This window comes from Cynocephalus volans, chromosome 10, assembly GCF_027409185.1.
Source record: "Cynocephalus volans isolate mCynVol1 chromosome 10, mCynVol1.pri, whole genome shotgun sequence".
NCBI classification, from domain to species: Eukaryota; Metazoa; Chordata; class Mammalia; order Dermoptera; family Cynocephalidae; genus Cynocephalus; species Cynocephalus volans.
Genome location: NC_084469.1, coordinates 72,862,002 through 72,882,987, shown reverse-complemented (window position 1 = coordinate 72,882,987; position 20,986 = coordinate 72,862,002).

The window sequence follows — 20,986 nt, the reverse complement described above, 5'->3', positions numbered from 1 at the left end:
ATAGTTGTTTATAGTAGTCTCTAATGATTTCTTGTATTTCTGAGGTATCAGTTGTAATATCACCTTTTCCATTTCTAACTTTTGTTATTTGGGTCTTCTCTCTTCTTTTTTTAGTTAGCCTTGCTAATGGTTTGTCAATTTTACTTATCTTTTCAAAACACCAACTTTTTGATTCATTGATCTTTTGTATCATTTTTTGGGTTTCTATTTCATTATGTTCTGCTCTGATGTTAATGATTTCTTTCCATTTGCGAACTTTGGGTTTGGATTATTCTTGCTTTTCTGGTTCTTTAAGGTGAAGTGTTAGGTTGTTTACTTGCCATCTTTCCATTTTTCTGAAGTAAGCATTTAATGCAATAAATTTTCCCCTTAGTACTGCTTTTGCAGTATCCCACAGGTTTTTGTATGATGTATCATTGTTTTCATTAGTTTCAATAAATTTTTAGATTTTCTGTTTAATTTCTTCTTGGACCCATATGTCATTAAGTAGAATGCTGTTTAATTTCCATGTGTTTGTATAGTTTCTAGAATTTCATTTGCTATTGATCTCTAATTTTAATCCATCGTGATCTGAAAAAATACATGGGATAATTCCAATTATTTTGAATTTGTTGAGACTTGATTTATAATCTAACATGTGATCTATCCTGGAGAATGTTCCATGTGCTGATGAGAAGAATGAATATTGTGAGGTTGTTGGATGGAATGTTCTTTAGATATTTGCCAAGTCCAATTGATCTACAGTGCTGTTTCAATCTTGTGTTTCTCTGCTGATTCTTTGCCTAGATGATCTGTCCAATATTGAGAGTGGGGTGTTCAGGTTCCCTACTATTATGGTATTAGTATCTCATTCTCTAGGTCTAATAGTGTTTGCTTTATAAATCTGGCTGCTCCAATGTTGGGTGCATATGTATTTATGATTATTATGTCTTCTTGATGGATAGATCCTTTTATCATTATATAGTGGCCTTCTTTATCACCTTTTTTTTTTTTGTGACCGGTAAGGGGATTGCAACCCTTGGCTTGGTGTCGCCCACACCGTGCTCAGCCAGTGAGCGCACCAGCCATCCCTATCTATATAGGATCCAAACCCACGGCGGGAGTGCCACTGCACTCCCAGTGCTGCACTCCCCTGAGTGCGCCATGGGGTCGGCCCTCTTTATCTCTTTTTATAGTTTTTTGTTTAAAGTCTATTTTATCTGATATAAGAATAGCTACTCCAGCTTGTTTTTCATTTCTATTTGCATGGTATATCTTTTTCCATCCTTTTACTCTTAGTCTATTTGTGTCTTTACAGGTGAGGTGAGTCTCTTGAAGGCAGCATATAGTTGGGTCCACCTTTTTAATACAGTCAGTCTGTGTCTTTTGAGTGAATTTAATCCTTTTACATTAAGAGTTGTTATCAAAAGGTGTTGATTTACTCCTAGCATTTTATTGATTTTTGTTTGGATGTCTTAAGTATCTTTTGTTCTTTTCTTTCTGATTTACTGTTTGTCTTCTGTATTTGTTGATTTCTTGGCATGGTAGATAAACGTTTTTTTCTCCTCATTGTTAACATTTTTATTTTACTCGTGGGTTTTGCTTTTTCTTGAGTATTTATGGCAGTGGTGTTTGTTTTTCAGGTACCAAACCCAGTACTCCCTTGAGAATTTCTTGTGAGGCTGGTTGTGTGGTACTGTACTCCGACAGTTTTTGTTTGTCTGAGAAATATACTATTTGTCCTTCAGTTTGGAAGGGTAGCCTTGCTGGGTAAAGTATTCTTGGCTGGCAATCTTTGTCTTTTAGTATTTTGAATATATTATCCCCTTCTTTTCTGGCTTTTAGGGTTTGTGATGAAAAGTCTGATGTTAGTCTGATTGGGGCTCCCTTATAGATGACTTGATGCTTCTCTATTGCAGCTTTTAAGATTCTCTGTTTGTCTTTGAGTTTTACCAATTTGACTGTAACATGTCTTTGAGAGGACCTTTTTGGGTTGAATATGTTTGGGGATCTTTGAGCCTCCTGAACATGAAGATCTGTGTTTTTTGCTATACCTGGTAAGTTTTTTGCCATTATTTTATTGAATATGTTTTCAATACCATTTCCTTTTTCGTCCCCTTCTGGAATACCCATGATTCAGATATTTGCGCACTTAAGGTTGTCTGTTATCTCTCTTAGATTTTCTTTAATGTTTTTAGTTCTTTTTTATTTTGTTTTGTCCACCTATGTTATTTCAAACAGCCCATCTTCAAGGTCAGAAATTCTTTCTTCTGCTTGTTCTAGCCTGCTGGTTAAACTCTCTGTTGTATTTTCTGTTTCATTGAAAGAATTCTGCAGCTCTGCAAGATCTGCTACATTCTTTTTCAGGGCATTGATTTCTGTACATTTCTTCTTTCAGGTCCTGTATAATGTTCCTCATTTCACTTAGTTGTTTAACTGAGTTTTCTTGTATCTCACTTAGTTCCTTAGAATTGTTTCTTGAAATTCCTTGTCAGTTATTTCAAGGACTTCCTGTTCTATAGGATCTAGAGCTTGAGAGTTATTATTATCCTTTTTTGGTGTTGTATTTTCTTGATTTTTCATATTTCTGGTATCTTTCCTTTGGTGTTTAGTCATTGTGGCAGGGGATTTCCTGGCCTACTCATTTGATTCTAATGTCTGGCTGGGATCCTGCAGGGACTGCCAATTTGGCATGGCTGCCTTGGTGCCTGTGGGTGGGAGCCTCAGGCCTCTCTGGGCCACAGGGACTGGCCTGGGCTGGGAGTCCCGCAGTGGCACCTACCTGTGGGTGGCTTGGGGCCCTGTGACCCTGGTGGCTTTAGGGCCTCTCTGGGCAGCATGCAGTGTCCTGGGCTGGGAGTCTCACAGTGGCACCTACCTGCTCCAGCAGGGGTGCCTCGAGGTGCGTGGGCCTCTTTCCTACCTAAATATTTTAAATGGTAGCTTTAAAAAACAGGGTCTTGGTGCTAGAAACCCAAATACCCTAGAACTAACCAGAACTGAGGCTTGAAAAAAATGTAGTTCTGATGTATGGTCCTACTTGAGGCAAGCTCAGTTCAAGAGGTATTTAGGAAATTGTAAACCAAAACATTCCATTTGTAGGACTCAGTCAGGGTTAATGGAAGGAAAGTGTCAGAGTTCTGGATACAGCGGCTGGTCCCTAAGGTCTGCTCTCAGCTACATTTTTATCTGCTCTGGTATCCCAGGAGGTATGCAATTGACAAGGTGATAATAATCAGTCTGTAGGGAAAAATAGCTGTAGACTAAGAAACAGAAGACATCAACAAGCTGATTTGGCTCAATTTCAATATTCTGTCTTGGAAATGTCATTATCATGACACTTATCACTGGTGTGTGTGTGCGTGTGTGTGTGTGTGAGAGAGAGAGAGAGAGAGAGAGAGAGAGAGAGACTATGTATTTACAGTTTTGTTTCCCCAGTAGACAGTGAATTCCTAGAGGTTCCACTTTGTATCTTCAGTGGGAAAGACACTATTTGGAACACACATACACGCACGTGGACATATAGGAGAATAAATAGTATCCCACATTGAATCCTACATTGATTTGACAGATACTCAACTAAATATTGCAGAAGGAAGGAAAGGAGGGAGAAAGAAAAGAAACTTTATTCTTAATCTTGACTTTTCCATTAATCTTGACTTTATATTGCCTTTTCATTGGAAAAGTTAATCCTTATATATTTATATATTTCAGATTCTTATAAATAAATATATATATTTCAGATTCTTCATCTGAAAAATGGCTAGACAAGACCAGATATGTTTTGTGAAAATTTCTTGGAATTAATATGTTTTGGTTTCATTGAAATTTGTCAGTATCAAAAGAGAGGAAATTATAAAATGGACTTTTATTTGATGGACAAATTCAAATGTTGAGGAAACAAACCTTACTAATATCTGCCACAATTTCCAGACTTGTTTATGACCAGCCTTTAGTGTGGACCAAGAACTGCCTTCCTGTTCTTGTCACTGGCTGTCAGAGGGAAATGGAACAGAGGAGGACAACCCAGAGCAAGTCACTCCTTCAGTTTCTAAGAAAACTCTCCAACTGTGCCTAGCCAAGGTTCCTGCCTCCTCAACACTGCCACAAGTTTTTAGGAGATAAGAAATTGTTTCATAGAGGGGCTTCAGAATCACAGAGATGTCTGGATATTACTTATAGTCATGTGACACTGGGCAAGTCACTTAACATCTAAATCAAAAGTGTAAAGTATTTGTGAACTCTAAGGAAGTGTACAGAAGTTGAAAATATTGATGATGATAATTGATTATTCTTACGGATGTTAGTTATTATTAAAATTACTTCATCTTTAAGTGGGATGCTCAGTCCATTAGCATTATTCTCTGGGAAGAAGGTCATAAAGGATTTTACTAATGCATTATCAATAAATTTTATCTTGTGATTAACTCAACCTTACACAGGGAGAGATGATGCTAAAGTAGATAGCCCAGGGACTTTGGAGCTGTATAGACATGAAAAAAATACTAACTCAATCTTTTGGAATAGGTGAGATTTTGACAAATCAATAAACATCATTGAACCTCAGTTTTCTCTGTGTAAATTGGTGTTTATATTTCACTATAAAGGTATTTTGGAGGATTGACTAAGAAAACATGTGTTCAATTTCTTCTAGTAATGTGTTGGGAACAAAGCAGATATTTGTTCATGCAACTAAAATTTATTAAAATACCTATTACTTTCTGACAATAAAATAATCAGCAAAATACAGTCTCTGTTCTCACAAACATTATTGTTTGGTTAGTTCCGTTAGACTTTCATTTTCCTAGGTAACAGAGAATACACACTTGTGGGAACATATATTCGGACGGTGAACGTTGCAAGGGCAGCATGGATTTGTCAGTCAAGAATAATGGTCTCTGTTCCAGTGTATTGGCTGGAACAAAAACGAACCCAATGCCAAAAGGGGGCCAGCATGACTGAAGAGCAGCCTAAGTTAATCTTCACATTTTGGTGCCAATAATATTATTTGAAGATAACAAAAATTAATTATGTGAACATAGTCTGTTACTACACTCAGTTATTTCGAGATCACAAGTATTTCCTAAATATCTTTGTAGCTTTTTCATGCCTTACACAATACTTTAAGTACTGAGGAACCCAACACTTGTGAGCATCTTTAGGGAGTATTCGTTCATTTAATTCTCTCAACAAACTTATTTGAAAGTAGCATTTGTAAGCATCCCCATTGTATAGATGAGGAAATTTGAGAAATTTGTTCAGGTTCAACATTTACATATATATATGTATACACACACACATATATGTACATAAACACAAACATATCAGCATGGTGATGATCACACCAAAGTTCAGGGTTCGATCCCTGTACCAGCCAGCTACCCCTCCAAATATACATATACACACACATACACATATGTGTATATATGTACATATATTTATACATATCAAAAAGTATATGTGTTGTGTAAAAGTATATATATATAAAAATATATATACATATGTGTGTGTATTTTTATTTTTTTTGGCAGCTGGCTGGTACAGGGATTGAACCCTGGATCTTGTTATCAGCACTATGCTCTAACCAGCTGAACTAACTGGCCAGCCCCAGGTCAAACATTTAATAAGTAGCTTACATGGAATGAACTTAGGTCTCTTTGGCTTAAAAACTGCTATCCCACTGCATTTTGTCAAAAGATAACAAAGAAGAAAGGAAAAATTAAATAAATAAAGTATTCAAGGCACGGAGTGAAGAACTGAAAAATTTCTTGTGCCTTTAAAGTGATAATATGCACAGTTTATCTTTTCAAATACTGTATACAAACTATGTGAACAGTTTTTTTGTCAAGGGATAATGAGCCCCTCACAAATCCAGAATTTTCTACCAGCTACTGAGTAAAATTATCAATTGGTCACTGCTTATTTAAGTTGTTATATGTTTTTCTTACTTGAATCCATTTTCCATCTATATCATTTTCAGAGTTGGCATTCTGTTATTTACACAAATTGTTTCAGTAGAAGATCTTTGGCATTTTCCTTAGTAATGCCAATATTTTGCATAAAACCTGTGAAATTATGAGTAGGTGTTTCTGAATGCTTCAAAAACTGATTTGTGTGGCTGATTTAGCCACACGAACAAAGGATGAGGAAGTTTGTGTGTAATGATTGTGTAAGTGTGAGAGTGTGGTCTCTCAATTGTTTAAATAATTCTACCATTTACAGAATAACAGGGGCCTCACTTATAGCCCATTTATCATCTGCCAAAATAAGAGGTGAGTAAAATGTAAAGAAGATAAAGAATATAACTCAAGCCTGCTCCCTTCATTCAGAAAAGGAATTGGGGGAAATACCCTAGAAATTCTTCTTCAGGGTGGTAAAATATTGTCTGGAGATATAGTGGCAGAAATTTCTGGAAATATAGCTTCTTAGAAATTTCCCTTCCTTGCAAATTTCTGGTACAGGTAAGGCATAGAAATATGCTACCAGTTGGAAGTTTAGCTCAAACCATACATGTGAACTCTTCTTGGAGGACTCCTTTTGCCTAAACAAGTTATATCTCTATACCCTAGTATAGTCAAAACACATAACTCAGCTCTTGCCATTCAAGTATGAGCAAGGTCGCCTGAGGAAAGGAGGAAAACAGTCCAAAATTTGGTGGCTTAAACCCTAAGCTAGCATAGCCACATGACCCAGGTGGATCCCAATATTCCCTTGGCCCATTTCAATTTGCCACATGGGTGAAGAGAGAGTAAGCAATGGGTCTGCTTGAGCTTTTCACTCCTTTGAAATTCCTAGTCTCTCCGTCTGTGACATGGTAAATTGTCCTGGAGTTCGGCCACTCCGGATCAGCAACCTTCTTTGAAATGCAGGGAAAGGAGTGGAAACTAGAGGAATATAAAGCTTCTTTCAACAGCTTCCACATCTCATAGGACTTTTGTTAGGAGAAAACGTGATAGGTGAACAAGTGTATATTAAACAACCCACTGTGAGGCATTTGTGAATACACCTTGTAAAACAAATTATTTACATTTATTTAAGAAATACATTTTTTCTAATAAATTATTACAAAAAGTCCTAGCCTGCTACTAGCTTAATTATAATTATTCTTTAAATTTGAATGATATAATACGAGCCCATTAGAATAAATACACAGTAAGAATTTGGATTATTTTTGTTATCTAGCTACATTATGGAGAAAAAATATTAGATATATTAAAAACAAGATATTAAAAATATAAATGAGAATATACAGTATTACTATTCTTAATATTGGGTATTCAGCAAAGTGTTCTCAATTAGGTACATCTATCCAATTAAAAATCCATGGGAACCAACATTCCCTAAATTAGAACATCAGCTGCCTCACTTCTGTTCTCCATCAAAGTTATATCCAGTTTTGATACAATGTTTCAATCACTGGCTCCTATATGCAAATCTATGTATCTATCTTCCTCTCTCCATGTACCATCTTCCATGCAACTGTGTTGAGAACAAAGCCAATTATCTAAATCACCTTTAAATACCATTTTTTCAATTAGAAAAGTTCAGCGACAGCTGAATTTTTTCAATCCTCTGAAAAATGCTCATATACTACCAAAACTTTTCTGTAACTTTTTCAAAATGGGTGCACATGAATCTAGCAGTGAAGGCTTAATCCCTTCACTTTCTGGTTATACACAATATAAGACTATTTATCTTATGAAAGAAAAAAAACCACAAACTAACTCAGAATTTAAAGACTAGCATGTGTTGTTCATGCTGAACAGGCTATGTCTTTAAATATATTCAAGTTGTGAGAATAATTGTTTTTGTCTTCATAGTCAGTTGATCCGAATTTGAATAAGCATTAAATTACAAATGAATTGAGTTTTTCCTGTGCTATGCTCCTCTTGCTTCAAATTTATGTGCTTTGTGCTGAACCTTTATCACATATTTTACTTGAAGAATCCCTGAGTTTTTCTTTTTATTTGCTCAACTTTATCATTGGCATAAGAGAAGATGTGACCCCATCAATTTTCTTTTTATGTCCCAATTTGATGACTGTATACTTTAAAGAGTAAATTCAAAGATTTTAATGTTTTCCCTTCTGTTGCCTGAAAGCTGTCATTCAGATAGGAGCAAAACACTGGGTTTTAAACAAATAAGAATGTTCCAGTGTGTAAATGATAGTGTAATGTAATGTGATGTGACAACTATATCTCAATGCAGAAACATGACACTGCTCTCTATTATTACTCAAAATGGAAAAAAAAATCCTTTATTCTGAGGGTGACCATATGCAAAATGCTCAATGGAATATTGCAGGATCTTCAAGATTTGGTTAAAAACTTTGAACTTCTTTTTTCTTCCCTCTCTCTCTCTTTTTTTTTTTTTGTGGCTGGCCGGTAAGGGGATCCAAACCCTTGATCTTTGTGTTTCAAGACTGCACACTAACCTGCTGAGCCAACTGGCCAGCCTTTGGTTAAAAACTTTGACTCTCAATTTGATACAGGTTCATGTGTCAGTTATGATGGTAAATGCATTAACAAGTTCTAATGTGACAACTCCTCCCTCAATATTTAAAAAAAAACCATTCAGATGGTTTATTCTTTCAAAGCTTGCACGGACAAAACCATGGCTCAATTTGTACTTGTTGAGGAGATGTCCACTCAATTCTGATGCTTCTCTCCATCAGAACAAGAAACATAGTGCCTTTAAAGCTTCACAAGCAGTGATTTATTAATGGCTTTCTAAAAATGCACAGCTGTTAATTTTCTAATAATTGGAAATCAAGATATAAGAGGCCCTTTTCAAGGGTCATATTCAAGGCCTTCAAGAACATCCCTCCAAGAAACCATACACATGCAAGTGATTTTCATCTCTCTTTAACTCTTTGTTTCTCTTGTTTGCTTTTGTGGAGGACTTGCTACTAGTTTTTATATGGATACGTTATTTGGTTTGGGTAAACCTCATTATGATACATCATCTTGATTTTTCTTTTGATAAGTGCATTAAATTTGACATATGCCAATATTCTTCTGAGGTCCAACCACTAGTTTACTTTTTATCCTATTGAGTGCTGGTGATGATCAATTATTACTAGAAGGGGTAAATATGTTTCTCACATACTACAAGGTTTACATGCAAATGGAAAGTTGAAGAGGAAAAAAAATAGAGGAGTGTATTTGTCAGGGTTCTTCAAAGAAGTAGGACCAATAAGAGAAATATAAATATACAGGGAGCTAAATCTCTCTCTCTCTCTCTCTCTCTCTCTCTCTCGATCTATCTATCTATTTATCTATCTATCTATCTATCTATCTATCTATCTATCTATCTATCTATCTGTCTGTCTGTCTGTCTGTCTGTCTGTCTGTCTGTCTGTCTGTCTGTCTGTCTGTCTGTCTGTCTGTCTATCTATCTATCTATCTTTATTATAAGGAATTGGTACACATGATTATTGAGATGGAGAAGTCTCAAGATCTGCAGTTGGCAAGCTGGAGACCTAGGAGAGCCAGTTGTGTAGTTCCAGTCTGAATCCAAAGGACTTAGAATCAGGAAAGCCAGTGGTGTAAGTTCCAGTTTGAGGGCAGAAGGAGACCAAGGTCCCAGCCCAGTAGTCAGGCAGCCTTTTTGGTCTATTCAAGTTTTCAATTGGATGAGGCCCAACCAATTAGAGAAGGTAATTTGCTTCACTAAGTCTACTAATTCAAACGCTAGTCTCATCCAGAAACACCCTCAGACACACCCATGCAGAATAATGTTTGACCAAATGTCTGGGCATCCAAAGCCTTGGTCAAATTGACATATAAAATTAATTATCTCAAGGAGGGAGAATGAATTCAACAGATTTTGAAAAGGATTCATAGTAGAAAAGTATTTATTGTGAGCTGTTATGGGTCAGGCAGCGTTCTGAATGCTTTCCTTGTTTTATCTCAGTTACTCCTGAAAGCAAACACTAGTTAAGTAGGAAAGTTGTCCTCTGTGAGGCGGTTCCTATTATTATCCTCATTAAACAGATGAGAAGACAGAGGCAGAGACAAGTTATATGATTTGCTGGAGCTCATACAGCTGATGAGTATCTGAACTGGGATTTAAACCCAAACTAACTAACTCAGAGTTATGCTATGCTACTCTCCTCTTTGGGGACAGACAATTGTAGGTAGAAGACAAGAAATGTGGGGAGAGGCATGTTCAATTTAAAAGAAAGCTCTGTAAATGATACCGAGAATCACTTCTTCTAGTACCAATTATAGGTAGAGAACTGTAATAAATATTTTGCAAGCATTAACCAATTTAACCTCCAAAATAATACAAGAAATTAGAAACAATTATATCCATTTTACAGATAAGAAAACTGAGCTGGGTTGAAATCTTAGCTGTGACAAATTTAACACTATGACCTTAGACATATTTCATCAGTCAGACTCCAGCCGATTCCAAACTTGTTGTTCATTCTATTATGTTGTGCTAAGGGAAAAAATATTGCAAACCTTATAAGTGGTAGTCAACTCAAGGCATAACCAATAAAACTTTATTAGACCGTACAGTATTTACCTAATTGCAGGGGAGCCAGATTTCCTCTAGTGCATTAACAAGGAATACTCTTACATGTCTCTAGCAATTCTCAGGAAAAGGTGGCTGCTATATTCTGTTAGAGAGACACATTTCTCCCTTAGTCCTATTATTGACAGCTTCTAAATTTAATAACACAAATGCTCACCTACAAATAAGAAGAATAAAAGCTTAACTTGCCACAGGAGGAAACATTTTCTAAAATGTAACAGACCCAGGAATAAGTGATATTCATGGGAAGGTTACTGCCTGAGGCTACTTGATAAACTCCAACCCTTTCCTGTACACACCGTTTGATGTTTAAGTTTCGGATGCTGAGACTGGTTATAATAAACTGTCCAACAGTTTCTCACTTAGACTTCCCAAGAAGGTGACAAAATAAAATCAATGTATAGCTGTCAAAAGAAAGGCTCCTCATTGAATTATGTTTTGCTCAAGTCACCCATCTGAAACCAAATGTGTCCTTTACTCAATTCTTCTGAGAATTCAGCCAGTGAAACACCAGGGGGCTTCAATGATCATTTCCCATCCAAGTTCCTTTTAAGAAAAATGCAGGCAAATTCCTGAGTTGACCTTGTTCTAATAAGTCTCCTTGAGGCAAAGTCAACATAATTCTCATCCACATTTTTCTGCTGTCTTGTCGATGAATCCGTGAAATTCACAGATTAACCCAAGTCCCTCACTCAGACATTCTAAACGTGCCAAATGTTCAAGTGTAACAAAAAATTACACATCTGGTAATTCTGCACGTTATTTATAGCCTTTCTGATAGAGGCATAATTGATTCAGAAATGTAATTTACAGCTTGGCATCTCCATTTCAAAGCCTCAATTCTATGACATCCACCAAGAGAGTAATCTCACTTTTGTGAGGAAGCAGAGATAATAATTGTAAAGAACTTTTGTATGATAGCCTCATGCTTCTGCATAAAGTTTTTCTTGCTCCTTGTCTTTCATTTGCAAAGTGGGTAATATTCATGTCAGCCACACACTTTTAATTCCACAGAATGATTTATGGAGACATAAATGGAGCATAAAGTTGATCAACAAACCCTAGGGTGGTGGCACATGGCTAAGGCAAGTTTCTCTGGCCCTCTATTTTTAATTGCAACACTCGAAAGAAAACACTCTTTAATTTAACTAGGTAATTGTTCTCTTCAAAAAGAACATTTGTTATTTAATGCCATTTTGGCAATTGCTAAAGAATGCTGGACTGTTTTCTTTATCCTCTTTGTCTCTGCCTTCCCCACCTTTCTTAAACACAAAATTGATACCTTCATTATTGCCCTCGCTCCTGCCTTTAGCATTGCTGGCCCACCAAGATCCGTGGGTCAGATTGTTATCAGTGCAATTCATGACACTAGGAGCTATTCTACAATATTGCAATGGGCCCCTCACCATTCATTGAGCTGTACTTTCTGGACCTGCTCTTGGCTCTCTGGTTTCCATTCCTGCCTTTGATACTGGGGTCTGACACTAGTATTGCCACCCATCTAACTTCACGCATTAGCTGTGTCCTGAGAATCCAGCTGTGATGCTTCATATCTGCAAATGTGACTTTTTTCATTATAGATGTTGGCCAAGATGAAGTCAGAATTCACTGTGGCCCTTTTGCTCTTCTGTTATTCTTTTACTTGACTCATCCTGGGAAATCAGAAATATACTTCAAAGTGTAGTACACAAAAATTACAAATAAGCCAAATATAAATGTTGTTATCATATTTGTATATTTTTCCAGTTTGTCTGCTATCTATCTAAATAATCATCATCTCTTTCTCTATCATGTATATCTATTTGTCTGTCTCCTCTCTATCTGTATGTCTATACTCTGACATCATATTGTTAATGCAGACTTGATCTGTGATTTTCACTCAGTATCCCATCATTTCTATGTTCTTATCTATGAAAAATTTTCAAAACCTTTTTTATTTTGAAGAAGCAATGCTATCTTCCACGTTATAGATGCGCCAAAATTTATTAACCCATTTCCATATTTAGGGATTTTGATTTGTTATCAGTTTTTTTGGTATTTATAATCAAACCTTGATGACTATCTTGGTATTCAATAAAATTTTTTTATTGAGGATTTATGAGTGAGGCCCTGTTCTATGCATTGGGCATTCAACAAACAAAACTGCTGACTTTAAGAATCTTAGAAAAGAAGAAGTCTAGAATGGAATTAAAAAAAAATACAATAATATTATTGTTTGAAAGTGTTGAGGACATACAAAAAATACTGGATACAATTGGAAGTCAGAGAAAACCTCAAGGAAGAGGTGGTCTCTAAACCCAAATCCAAAAGATGAATGACTTAACCAGATAACTGAAAATATTGAGAAAGGGGCCACTTTCTTGAGTGTAGTAAACTGCAAGTGCAGAGACCTGTGGGCAAGAAAAACCATGGTAAGTTTGAAAAACTACAAGTAATGTAGTACATCTGGAACATCGAGTATGAGGGGTAACAGGATTGCTTGAGAATATAAGTTGGGACCAGATCACAAAAGGAATTTCACAAAATTCTAAAGAGTTTGTTTTTTATCCTGAAGACAGTGAAAGTCTTTAAAATGTTTTAAGTAGGGAGCAACATAATTGGAAATGCACTACAGAAAGATTGTGGGTGGCTTTGTAGAGATTGCATTGGTGAGGAGCAAGGTAGACAGGGAGGCTAGTTAGGAAATTATCCCCATAATGCAAACGTAGATGATGATGGCTGGATCTAAGGTAGTAGAAGACTGAGAATTGGGATGGAGAAAAAGAATTTTTTTAAAAAAGAATTAGTCTTGATAAGACGTGATGATTTTACTCAGCAGGCATGGGAGAAGAAACAAGCAAGGATGGTGTTCACTGGGGAAATTGTGGTGCCATGTGCTTAGAGAGGCAACAAAGAAAAGAAGCCAGACTGCGGAGGTGTATTGGTTTAAAAGCTGTGAGATATTCCTGAAGAATAGACAGTTTGCTATGTGCTATTTGAAAGAGAGATCTGAGTGGGGATAGAATAGAGATTTGAGAGTGAGAGATGTATCAACTCTGACCATCTTATTAGAGAATTCTCGGAAAGAAATTATTCTTCAAAGTTGAATTGATGCATTTGACACCATGATATCTAGAAAGGTCACAGATGTTGGCCTGTCAGCACAATAATTTGGACTTTGGACCCAGCCTGTCACTGTGTTCTTGGGGTCTATTGCTTGCAACCCAGGATATCTTTTCTCTCCGTTCCACTGTTGCAGAACCAGCATGTTCACAGGAGAACCATCTTATATTATGACTAATTTTTCTGATCCTCACGGGACAGGGAAAATCAAATGCATGATATCTTTGAAGTATTGTTTTAGCATTCTGAGCAGCAGCTGCAGTATTTATATTAACAATAAACAGCACAATGGAAGGAAGACCTTTTTCTGGCTTCCACTCAAATTGTAGAGTCAACTGTGATTCCTAAATGTTTTAATTAATGTTCCTCAGAGGGAAGTTTTACTAAAGCAAATGAGAGGCACATTGATACATATCCATTTATGTACTGAGGCTCATGAGAAGGGAGTTTTGACATTCCCTAAAGATCTTACCTCTAATCTTGGAATGGATGATGCTTCCCACTCTGTCGATGGGGCTTGCATTCTTTTCACTATATCTCTCCTTTCCTGAAGAAAAGGAAAGGAATTAATCCACTAATCAAATGATGAGCCATTGAGTGCTGGAGAATTGGCTTTATAGTAAGAAACATTTGGGACTTTAGAAATGTTTATTCGTATAGTTAGGCAGTTTATTAATATCCTGAAAGGACATAATGACTAGGAAAAAATAGTATATATGAATCTATTCTAAATCTATTATAAGAAGATCTGATGCCATCTACCTGAGGAGAGTGCACTCTGTTTGGTTTTAAGTAATAAGTACTATTACATTTTGAGTATTTATTAAGCATCCAGGAGTTATGTTAGACAATTTATATGTATGATCTCTTTTATGTCTTATCACAATCCCATGGTATGCACACTATCAACATCATCATGTTGTAGAAGAGGAAACTAACTACGAGATTAAGTAATTGTTCAAGATCATTTCTAGAAGTAATGGAAGCTATATTCAAACCCAGACTGTCTGATTCCAGATGAACTAGAGACTATCTAAGATTCAGGGTGAAATAGTTCAAGAGTGTCTAGGTCAGAAGTCATTTTTTTTTTTTTTTTTTTCCGTGACCGGCACTCAGCGCACCGGTCATTCCTATATAGGATCCGAACCCGCGGCGGGAGCGTCGCCGCGCTCCTAAGCGCAGCACTCTACCGAGTGCGCCACGGGCTCGGCCCCAGAAGTCATTTTTTATTTTCATTCTGGAGCTCCCAATAACAGCCTCACAAAGAAAGGCAGGTTAAAGAGTGATAATGGTGTCAATGTATATGAAATACAAGACAAGAATTTCTAAATGTCTTGTAAAACACACTTTAGAAGATAGCAGCCTCCTTGTATGACTTTTAGCAAGAAATAAGCAGATTAACCTTCTGGTTCTATCTATTCTTATCCTTAATTAGCAAATATTTGTCTTCTGTGAACAGAAACTGAACAGTCACTGGGGTTTAAACAAGTCATAATCCACATGAAAAGAAAACAGTAATTTCTTTTTGGGAAGCACATGGGATTTCATTATTTGATTGGGTTCTTAAGGTCTCGACCTACTCAGTGGATACCCACTGAATCCACAGTGGATCTTGGCTAAAGCAAAAGGCCAAATACCTTTCTTTGATTAGTAAAGAGGTACTTCAGGCAGAGTCAATATGATCTCTGAAAGTAGCTGGGCTGCTCAGAAGGGCCGAGGACAATTTCCTATACCACCGAACTCTTCATTTTCAGCTTTCCATTTGCTTTCTGTCTTTGACTGACCTTTGAAAAGTTAGTCATTTTCACATTCATATAGACATATATTAAAATTTTTTCAATCGGCACTTTTAATAGCTCTTCTGTAGTGGTTGGTTCTGTCTCCCATAGAACCAGCTGGCATTAATCTCTTGATGTTTAATAATCCTGATTAATTTCCCAGTTATATTTCAATATTCATCAGTAATGAATTTTTATAAGGGGTGATCTTTGAGTCTCTCTTCTGCCATCTAGGACAAACCTGAGTCAACCTGGTATGTCTGTATATGGAAGATGAGATTTGGCATGTAAGGACTTCTAAGGTCGAACAAAGGAGGTTACCGACTGTGCTGATACATGGATGTGCTGTCAATAGTTGATGCAGCACACTAAGATCACTTACTCACCTAAAGGCTAAAAACCAGAAATGCTAGCAAGTGAGCTAACAAAAGGCAGTCTCCACCTTACAATGTTGTGCTTATTTTTCAGTATTTAGTGGGAAGTCTTGTGTTTCTTTCACTTCCAGTTTTCCAGTGCCTCTGTTTCCCTAGAAGCACTGATTTCAGATGCTTTTGTCAAGACAAGGCAATAAACACCAATGATAACATTATGAGGAGGTGAAAGATTTGCAAGTGACATTTCTTTGTGCAGGGCTCTAGGTTAAGTGGCAGAATTACAAGAATGGTCCGGGGTTCTTAAACTTAAACGAAGGTTGAACTTCTGTGAATGCCAGTGCCACTTTTGGTCCTTTTCTAGACTGGCATATTAAAGGCTAAGGAGCACACTAGTGAATGAAATTGGTTAGAATGGCATGTCTATTTTTGTGTAACTGGATTCTTCACTTGTAATGCTAATATTTTAAGTAGCACTCATGACAACTGTATAGTATTCACAGACATATTCGCATTGGCATTTAAAATGGTGTGTGCTCAAAATAAATAAATAAACACACAAACAAATGAAGGGTGGCAGGGGAAGAAGACACAATAATCACAACAATTCCTTGAACTTGATAAGACAAGTGAACAGATATGATGTGGGGGGGAGGGAAGAGAGGTGGGGGGAAAGAGGAACAGGTAAAGGGTCACGAAAATCAACTACAATATATATTGAGAAGTTAAAATATAAAAAAATGGAAACACCCTCCCCCAAAAAACCCTGTGTGTGTGGTTGGATGTGTTGTTATGTAATAATAAGAAAAGAAAAAAATAAGAGGAATTTTTGAAATCAGAAAAACTCAGGAGGGAATTACAACTCTACCATTTGCTAGGTGGGCAACTTAGATGAGTTATTTATCTCTGTGTTAAATAATTCTATCCACCTACCTGATATCCAGTCCCATTTTTTTTCATCTTTTCATTACTTTATTCCTTCATTTATTCATGTATTAAATACATAGCACTTAACTTTGTGTCATATCTTATTCTAAGAACTTTATAAGTATTAACTCATTACTAACCTTGATTTTATTCAGGGCTGCACTCAAGTTTGGAATACTCAGTTCACTGGCTTTCCTTACAGATATAGGTAGTTATGTCATGTAGTTTTGGACAAAGATATTAAGCTTTAGGTGAGGCTTCTAGAAAATATTTTGTCCTTCTGATAAAAAGAGACAGACTTCACTGGCATGGCCCTTTTCTGTTCATTCTCTCCTTTTCTATATTCCTTTATATTCCTACCTAGAATACATTTACAATGCTCAGAGGTTCAGCAGTCATCTTGAAAGAATAAGAGTAAAAGCCACATGCTGGGACTGGCGTACCAAGGAGCCTGAGTCCCTGGTGGCAATGTTGACCCTCTGCACTTCTGTCTACTGTCCACCCCAGACTTCCTATTGCATGAGAAACAATGCTTTATGTGTCTGAGCCAGTTAGTCAGGTTTTCTGTAGCTTGTACCTGAACAATTCTAATTGTTAAACTCTCTCTGGACTTCATTTTGTTCTGTAAAATGTGAACTGTATTATCTGAATGAGAGGATTGTTTGGATCAAACAAGACAAAGCATGTAAAGCCCAAAGGACAGAGTATTTTCAATAAACCCTAGTTTTCCTTGCTGTCTGGACATAAACCTTTCTCCCTTTCTCTACTTCAACACATGGGGGTAGAGATAAGTGTACAACATTAGATAATCTTGATTGTCATTAATCTTTTGTACTCATTTGTTAAGCTTTTCTTCTCTTTTCTCTTTTGTCTTTGTTGCCCCTACAGCTATTGCTGTGAGGTACAGCATACGCCCACTCAATGTGTAGTCACACCAAATTTGTCTTTTAAAATTTCTTCTTATATTCAATGGCAAATTAGGGGGGAAGAATAATGTTGAGGTGGGACTGGAGAATGGGGCACTGCTACATTTTTGAAAGATATGTGCTTTGATGATAGAATGTTCTGTTTTTGAGTTCCATCTCTTCGATTTACGAACTGTGTAAATATATTGGCAAGTTGCTTAACCTTTCTGAGTTTCCCACCTGTAAACAATGGAAATAAAGCTCATTTCTTAGGCTCCTTGTAAATGTTAAATAAGTTAATGCCCTTAGATGCATAGTACCTGGACATCCAAGGAGTCTTAGAAGCCTTAAGAGGAGTTCCATAAGCATTCCCTTTCTTTGCCTACGTCTCAGGTTTTTTCTAAGCCTATAGTTAGGCTCTTTTTGCTCTTGTCAGTGTTTGTGACGTAATTCCAAGAATTTGCTTAAAGCACACTCTCTCAATTAGCTAGAGAGAAGAAGGATGTCTTAGCATTGGCCAATTTCTATAAGTATGAGCTTCATTATGATGAAACTGAAATGTTACTTCAATGTCTCTCCGAGAAGGATTTGCTCAAGTGATGTTTTGAAATCCGTCTACCAGGGGAAGACGGATTTCATTTGTAAAACAGAAGGCAAAATGCTTCAAACAACAAGCATTCTTTTAGATGCAGAATCCTAATAAACACTGCATTGTGGAGAGGTTAAAGTTTAGAAAATGAAATGGAAATGCAGGCAGAAAAAAGCGACAGATCTGAACTTCTCTCCTAGGTCATTCCTCATTGGCTTAAGTAAAATGGAGATTTGCTCTATCTGAAATAGCCATTGACATTGGAACTCTTGCAAGTGAGTAACCCAAACAGATATTGGAGAAGAACACAAATCTTTAAGCTATTTTCCTCATTTGCAACAGTGGGTGGGGCATGGAGTCCATGGCAGGAAAAAGTGTTCGAAATCATACCAAAAGATGAAATTTCCAGAAGCTCAAAAGACTACATATTTCTGGTCACTTTTTGAAATTCTGAGAGATAGCAGATATCATCTGTGTTACTTTATGAGGCAGTGGCCTCATGCGGTTCCCAAAATACCCAGAGATGAAGAGAAATATTTAGAACTATCCCCAGATGGAAAAGTTGCTTCTGAAGAAAGTGGATTCTTTTGCATCAGAGGAATTGTAGTGGATATATTTGTCATATCAGTTTAGATAGTTACTTCTGATCTTCTTAACAGATGGGGTCTGATCTGCAGGTGTCTTCTCTAGGGCTGAGACTGTGAGAGCCATTTTATGCTAGACAGCTCTCCCTCATTGAGAAGAGATTTTTGGGCTAAGTTTGACACCCAATCCAAGTTGGATCAATCACATTTTTTGTATGGTAATTTATACTGAGAAAAATAGAGACTAGAAGGTGAGAGCTGAGCCAGAGCAACAGCAGATTTCTAGATGGAAGGTCTATTGACCTCTAAAACTCAGGATCTTGGAGTTTCTCACCCTTCTGAGTCCTGAAGTAGGATGTATGTGAGAAAAATCTCCATGGCTACAGTCCACCCCTTATGGCACATAGATGTGCTTTCCCATACAAGTTCAGGATATAACTCCTTCATGGTTTCTGGGGACCTTTATTCTTGAGGAGAACTCCAAAAAGAAGGAAGCTCATGGGATGAACTACAGCTCCTACCACTGCAGTTGTCCTGAGTCTGCTGCTGGTTCTCATCCTCTCCCCCATTATCTATTCCTAGTTCTCCTCACACTCAGCTATTACTTTTGCAGGTCTGGGTAGCTTATCTGGTGGTGTGATCAAACCTTTATACCTGAAGTGTCTGAATACTTGATAATTATTCTCTTCTCAATGCAGGGATGTTACACGTGTATGTTCATAGGTGCGATGGGCAGAAGAGTACCAGGAGAAACTCAGTGGAGCACCTGGGTTCCACACATATTTCTCCCTGCCCCTAAGCTACCCCTGTGAGTATGGTGACTTCTATTTTTATCTGCTGGCCCCAGGACACAAGAAATCCCAAGGGCCCTGGAGGCAGCTGTATCTTGTAGTTCAATGGAACAAACCCTGGTGATGAGGGCACATAAGAGTATACTCCCTCTTGGGACCAGGACCTTCAGCCTTGCATAGTCCAGAATTACAGTGGAAGGAAACACAAAGTCCTCCTGTGGGTCACTGGGAGAGAAAGTAAACGGGCCAATTCTGCTTTCATTCTTTGGTTCCCAAACCCATGTATCTTTCCTCCTGGGGAGACAGCACCATCTATTGGTCTCTAACTTAATAAGTATATTATATTTTGAAGAATGATAACCCATCCTTTCAGAGTATTCCTTCGAAGCTGGCATTTTAGTTGTGCCTTTAGAAGCTGTTCCAGTTTTCCATGAATCTGGATGCCTCTGGATGGTACAGTATGTGATATGGCCAGTAAATCCCTTAGTAATGAGCCCACTCCTCTACTTCTTTTGCTGTAAAGAGGGTCTCGGTTGGATGCTATGCTGTGTGGGATTTCATGTTTGTGGACCAGGAATTCCATAAGTTCCTAAATAGTGGTGCTGAAATAGGCTCTCCATGAATGAAAAGCAATTTCATAGCTGGAATAGTTGTCTATCCTTGTAGGTATATGGTTGCCACAATTCCTTAATCTGGACTTTGAAGCTCCCAGTGATTTAGTCTTAACCTTATATTTTGAAGCCTGTTTTTTCCTCTTCTGCGTTATGTGAAGCCTGTTCTGGTTAGCACATCAACTTTCCTATTTGGTGCATCAACACCAGTTTGATGAGAGAAAGGAAAGAAATATAACTCATATTTACAGGGTGCCTCATGCATTAGGAGTTAGTCTTAGTATCCTTATTTATTTATTTATTTGTATGTTTGTTTTACAGATAAGGAAACCGAATTCAGAAAGAAATTCTATGTCATACACTCATTTGCATGTTAGGAAGATACACAGAGTTATTCAGGATGAGACAAGCACTAAATGCATTCTAGTAATCCTCGTAATCTTGACTTTCTGTTTTATAATGGTATCCCCAAAGAAAGATTTATATGTTAATCATTTCTTCTAGAGAAATGAATCTTTCCCTAGATCAGAACTGTGAAGATTTTTGCTTTGCAATTTCCAGAGTATCAGAAAATTGGTCAACCGAGGTAAGACTACAAAATCCATGAGTCATAGGAAATATTAATATAGGCCTGTATGGAAATAGATTCACATTTTTACCAGAGCTCAAAGGATTTATCATCTGGTTCAATTTGCTGAACTAAATTTGAAGAAGATCCCCTCCTCTTCCACCCCCTTTTTCCTCAACAATTTTGTTATATGAAATCAAGCCCTGAGTTTTGTTTTGATTTAGCTCTAATTGGAGCCA